The 6,136-nt window shown below is 33.6% G+C and overlaps 1 long non-coding RNA gene across 1 annotated transcript; it reads right to left on the reverse strand.

Annotated features, from left to right (window-relative positions):
- Window positions 1-417: 417 nt before the first annotated feature.
- Window positions 418-6,136, reverse strand: LOC107846859. Its single transcript, XR_001667197.2, has 2 exons — window positions 5,530-6,136; window positions 418-641 (listed from the first exon to the last, which is right to left on the reverse strand). It is a non-coding gene; the product is annotated as an uncharacterized LOC107846859 (long non-coding RNA).

Below are 6,136 nucleotides of genomic sequence, written 5' to 3' on the forward strand. Positions count from 1 at the left end.
AAAAATGCGGGGTGTTACAGTTTCTTAGCTTCTGGGATCTAGAAAAAAAACTTGAATAAGCGTTAAAAATGTAATAAAAAAACATTGGCATTATTTATAAAAAAAAAAAAAAAAAAGTTAAAATTAGCGGACTAAAATTAGCGGACGACCCCTTTAAGAAATCTGAAATCTTAGGAAAATTTTTCTGCTCATAAATTAGTGTTTGAAGTTTCTTTTTTTTTCTTAAGAAAAATGTAGAGATTACCACATCGATTTTATTGAGATTATTTTTTGAGGCAAAGTTATTTTTTTTCAAAGAATTAGCCAAGTATGATAAAATGCATTTTTTCTTAATCTAGTATTGATTGTACGTTATTTGCAAAGGTCGGAACGTTAAAACTACTTCTAAAGGGTCGGTAAATAATAAGACAACATAAGTTCAATAATCTAATAAAGCTACCTTAGACAAATAGACGACAAGAGTTAGTCATAAAAAAACCTCAATACGATAAAAATATAACTTAAATCTAAGGACGATGACGGCTATTAGATTTTGTTAGGAGTTTAGGCTCCTAGTTTGCGGAACTCTAACGCTCTGCGATCCTAGTTGCGGTTGATCCTATGTTTGGGTCAAAATGGATCCCATATGAAACTCCAACTCCCTGGTTCACATGTAAAAGAAAAGATAACGAATTAGAAAATAATTCGAGTTCTACTAAATAAATGAACGTACAACAAAGAAATAAATTAAAATATAATAGGTATAGATAAACATTAAAAAAAAATATTGGCATACATAGAACGATGCATACGCCCACAAATACATTAGCAATTTAAACTATTATTTATTAAAACTACCAGACAAATGTTTGATTGATGACTTTAATTTGGCAGAAATGGCATCAGAAAAGGCTCCCAGTATATTACGATAAGGAAGTTAATATTCTTCATTTCATGAAAAAAGGCAGGCAGTCAAATGATCATATGCATATATAATGAACTCAACTCAAAGTAAGAAGAGGAAATAGAGAGTCAAGATCTCGTAAACTGAGATAGGAGTGCACATTTAGCAAAATAGATCAAACTATCAGTCAAGAATTTATACGTGATCATATTCTCATTCTTGAGTCCAATAGATCCCTTAGTATTTTTGTTTTATAGTAAAATAAATTAAACAAGATTTTTAACAAGCAATTTGTAATAACAGGATATGAGAAGCCGAATTTCCAGATTCCACGTTGACCGTCTCTATTTCTTAAAGAGCAACATCCCTATTAGGCTCTCATACGAAGTTCACGGGTTGATAACGAGCAACAAAAAGTTCAGTTACTTGCTTCTTTAAACTAAACATGGGAGAAAACAGAACTTAGACAGAGGAAGCAACTCATACTAAAACAAAAGATTAATCCAATAACTTTTTTCTGGTGCGTAATTAGTCAATCTAATGTCAATATCTTTTTAAATTAAAAAGTATGAAATAAGTCATGTTTCATTATCAAATTAATATAAAAAGGAGATTAACGAAGCAAACCAGATTGAAACACAAGTAGCAAAAGCAGAAAACAAACATTGGAGGCACTTATAAAAATGATAGAAGAAGCAGTAAAGAGCTATGTTGCTCGGACTCGGCAGTTTTGTCGCTGAACCCATCTCGACACAAGACTGGCGAGGGTGCAGACGCTTCCGCCGTCTCTGATTCGGTCAAACGATTTCGGACTCGTTGACTAAAAATTTGAGGGGAAACATTGGATAGGCCGGCGAGTTACCTGAAAAAATTCCGACCAACGACAACACTGGCGAACTGTAAAGTTACAAAACAGAAATGACATTGTCGATGTACCTTGTCGACATGCCGATGATTGACTGGGTAGGAAGAAACACTAACTGTTTCTCGGCAATGACGGCGGCATTGGCATGTGTATGTTTCGACGACGGCATTGGCGCATGTACTTCTCGGCGTTGGTCATTATGTCGGTTCACTAACCAGTTTTATTTAATTGTGTTATATCTAATTTTAAAAAAAAAAAAACAGCCAATATACAGCAGTTTTGTTTTTAACAAAAATATTTAATACACATGTGGTTTTATAGTGTTTTTAATAAAAAAATTCACTACAGTTATGAGTTATGTCGGTTTACACATGCCAAGCAACATAAGTTTACTGCATGTCGGTTCTTGTGTTTTTATTTATAACTTTTTTATGATATAAAAATAATTTATATCAATATTTGGTAAATAAATGTAAGTTAAAATTTTGGAAAAAAGTTCCTAACATTAATACTACTCCTAATTGAAAAGTAAAATTAAATACAAAAGTAACTAAAATTAGTAAACTACCTAAAATAAATAAATCATAATCCCTATGTTGTCAAGAAAAATTAAATTGATTTATAAACTCAATATTTATAATATTTAATTTTTTTAACAGTATTCCCGCACCCGTATCCACACTCAGATTCGCACCCCAGAATCTTAAAATTTATATTTTGACGATTCTGAGTCTCGGATCCGCACCAGACTCAGATACCCGCACCCGAGTCCGAGCAACTTAGGTAAAGAGGAAGAAAACGTCCCCATTATTGAATACTCGGGTCTTAGAGATTAAAAATTTTGTTCATCTCAAGTAGCAAAGCCCAAAGAGACATATCAGAGAAATGAACAAAAATGTAACCAAAGATATTGAGTTGAGCATGAACCAAAACTGGGACTTAGGGAAAGTTGGTTATTAGTAAATCCTAGTTTTGTCATATTTCAACACCAATCAACATTAGAATGTCATGTGAAGTCAAATAAAAATAAAACCGAAAGAAGAAATTTGCGAATCCAAATCAGTGAAGAAGACAAACTTCTAACTCTCCAGGATTAGTTTTTTACACTTAATAATTATTTAGGAGAAGACTCAAACTATATCAGCCCCACCTCTGACAAAGCAAGGCAAAACAAAGGAGTGAAGTCATTCAGAAGTCACTCATTTGGACGTCAATGTAGCCACGAAGGATAATTGAAATTAAAGTGAAGTTTTATGGATAAATTTTCTCCTTACTAATTTAGAGAAGAGGATAAATTGAGGCGATAAGCACCTAAATCGAATTCCAGATCACCAACTAGATCAAAAATATAAAGAGACAAGAATAAAAATCAGATAGGTGTATTTTAAGAGAGAAAAGCAGAAACACAGACCACAAATAAAATTCTCGCACACACATAAAAAATGATAATATCATCTAAACGAAATAGGAAATCACTCTTCAATGAATCACAAAACCATCTTAGACACACATTCTCAGACCCACAAAAAAGATAAATATATTTAAGATAATTACATAAGGTTAGAAGTGGAAGGCACATCGTAACCTGAGAAAGTTGGTCATACTGGATACCAAGACATACAAGAAAAAAATGAATCAACGGAATATCATGTGCAAAATACCCTACATCACCTTTTGTTTAATGTCGAACAAGATAGGGTTTTGGGAGAAAGAAGGATAAAATAAAAAGCTTTTTCTTCAATATTTCCACCTTTCTCCCCAGTTGTTCCATAACAGATGACGCAAAATATCAATCCCTCTAATGCAAAGTTGCATTGGAGTCTTTCTTCTCTTTTAGTCATTATTATTTTGGACTAAGACAGACTAAAATAGAACTAAATGGACAGTGAAGATTTAAATGGCTGATCCTAACTTCCCAACTCCATAGGTAAATTACCACATCAGTAATGGCACATTATTGAAACCAAGCCAAGGAAAAAACATTTCCTGAAAACTACTTTAATAAGGCATGGCATACAGTGGTGTTTAATTTAAAAAAAAAACATGTACAACATAACTATGTAAGAAAAACTTATGATTAGATAACGAGATTTTAAGGAAACTATTCTTGCGAAAAGAGGTCAACACAGAGATAGAGAGAAGAAGCAGCCCCTTTATTCTTAAGAATATGTTACACCCGACGCCGGAAATGGCGAAGGACAAAATGACAAGAATTATTTAAGGGGTTTTTCAAATTAGAAAGATGAACATGACAGAGAGATACTTTCGAATCAAACTCTAATGTTTCACATTTTCCAAGTTTAAAACAACACATTCAAGAAGTATATGCCATCTCTATAATGATAAACTTTTCAAACTTGTGTGGCAGCTAAATAGACCCACAGCGTATGAACGAAGGAGAACGACAATTTTGTGGCAGCCCCATATTGTTTAAAACGAAGTAAAAGCAGAGAAGCAAGGTTTCACACATTCCATCAAGGAAACACATATACAGACTAGAGATAGTTGTTTAAAGATACCATATGAACCAAGGCCACAGATACAAAATTTTTAGCCTCTTTAAAATATGTTAGTCAACTAGATGTCAAAACTTTAATACAACAAATCGGTTATCTCTATCTAGATATCACAAATCAAGTCTGTGTTTCAAGGGATTCCCAAGGTTTTCCCTCAAGATTTGTTCACATAGCCTTCATGAGAAAAGACCAATACTTCACCATCCCAAAGATGGAGGCAAGCGCGAAGGGGATTGTGGGAACCACATATTAAGAAAAAATATTTAAACATGTCAAGATCTCTCTGATAATTTTCAAACCAAACATAATTTTGAAAGAAAGGTACGTCAAGTAATAAACAAAGAAAGATGTAATTAAGAGAAGAAAAACATTTAAGTTTAAAAAATGTTCAAGATATAACCAAGCGAATGTGAAACTTGAAATAAAATATACTAAATCTTTAAATAATTAGTGTGAAAAGGACTACTGCTAGTAAACTTTCACTAACGAAAATAGCAATACTAAAACACTAATGGTTGTCCAGTTCACTAATTACGGCACAAACGTAGCCACATCATTAAAAAAGAACCTGCACCACACCACAAGAAAAGAGAAAAAGAAATTTCTAATTTAGAACAGAACCAATAGATTTTCACTATAACGTATAAGCCAATTTTATAAATCTAGATTACAGAGTAAAACACGCGTTCTAGTTAACTTTTCGTTTGATACTACTTCAACAGTGGTTCGAACCTATACACTCTAATAACCATATACATCACATATTCACATTCATGACTATCCCATATAGTTACAACCAACGTGAAAAACTCATATTTCCATAAAAAAAGAAAGGCGTAAGAAGGATACAAGAGGACTGCCTTTTATTTATGTCTCATACGCTTCGGACGTTCACTACAATAAACAAGACAAAATGAGCGACAAACAGTTTTAGACGGGATAATTTGCGCAAAAACTCATTCAGCCATGTCATTAACTTTAACGACAATACTACATTAAACTAATGGACGGCGCCAAAATCATATTTCGAACTTCATTAGCAGGGAGAAATACCATCGTAAACTTGAGGCCTAAAATAAATCACATGTTGACATGCTCACAAATACACAAAATGACTTCAGTGAATCAACGCCATATACATATCCACAATGCCGAAATATCAACGATAACAAAAATTCAAGATCAAAGTGAATTTTATGTTTATGAAACCATAACGGGCGAAGAAAAAGGAGATGAATGTGAAATGAAAGGAGGTGGGTTCGTACCTTGTTTTGGGCAGCAAACTTGGAGTTTTTACGTCAAAATTTCGGCGATGAACTCAACTCCAAAACTTCAAATTTCAACCAACGATTAAAAGAGATTTTGATTGAAGGAAAAAAACCCTTTCTCAGTTTTCACGTTTCTTTCTCCTTTTTTTGCTTCATCACCTCACTTGCTTCTTTTGCCCCCTTTAATGAACTTGGATGCAGTTATTTATAGCCAAAAATAATTAATTTTAAATTTCAAAACTTAACCCTTTCAGATTTGACAAAGGTGAAAGGAGATGAAACATATCCCCCATAATCCAAATTTGATTGATGGTTCTGACATCGAATTTGATTTTGAGCAACGAAGTAAGCAACCATGAGTCCATAATGAAGGCTCAAGGAAGGTAAAGAGATTTTGACCTGAATTCTAGCAGGTTTTAGGGGATTTACAAGGATAAGGTCCGAGTGCGGTTGATGCTCAGGGGTAATTGACGGGGTAGAAGAAGGTTCAGCGAATTTTTGGGGGTGAGGGAGATGGGTCGCACAGGGGCTAGTTAAAGTCTGTCTATGGAATTTTTTTTTGTGTGCGCGCGCGTGCTTTTCTCTCTACTATTACATATGAAGA

This window comes from Capsicum annuum, chromosome 11 (genome assembly GCF_002878395.1).
Source record: "Capsicum annuum cultivar UCD-10X-F1 chromosome 11, UCD10Xv1.1, whole genome shotgun sequence".
Taxonomy (NCBI): domain Eukaryota; kingdom Viridiplantae; phylum Streptophyta; class Magnoliopsida; order Solanales; family Solanaceae; genus Capsicum; species Capsicum annuum.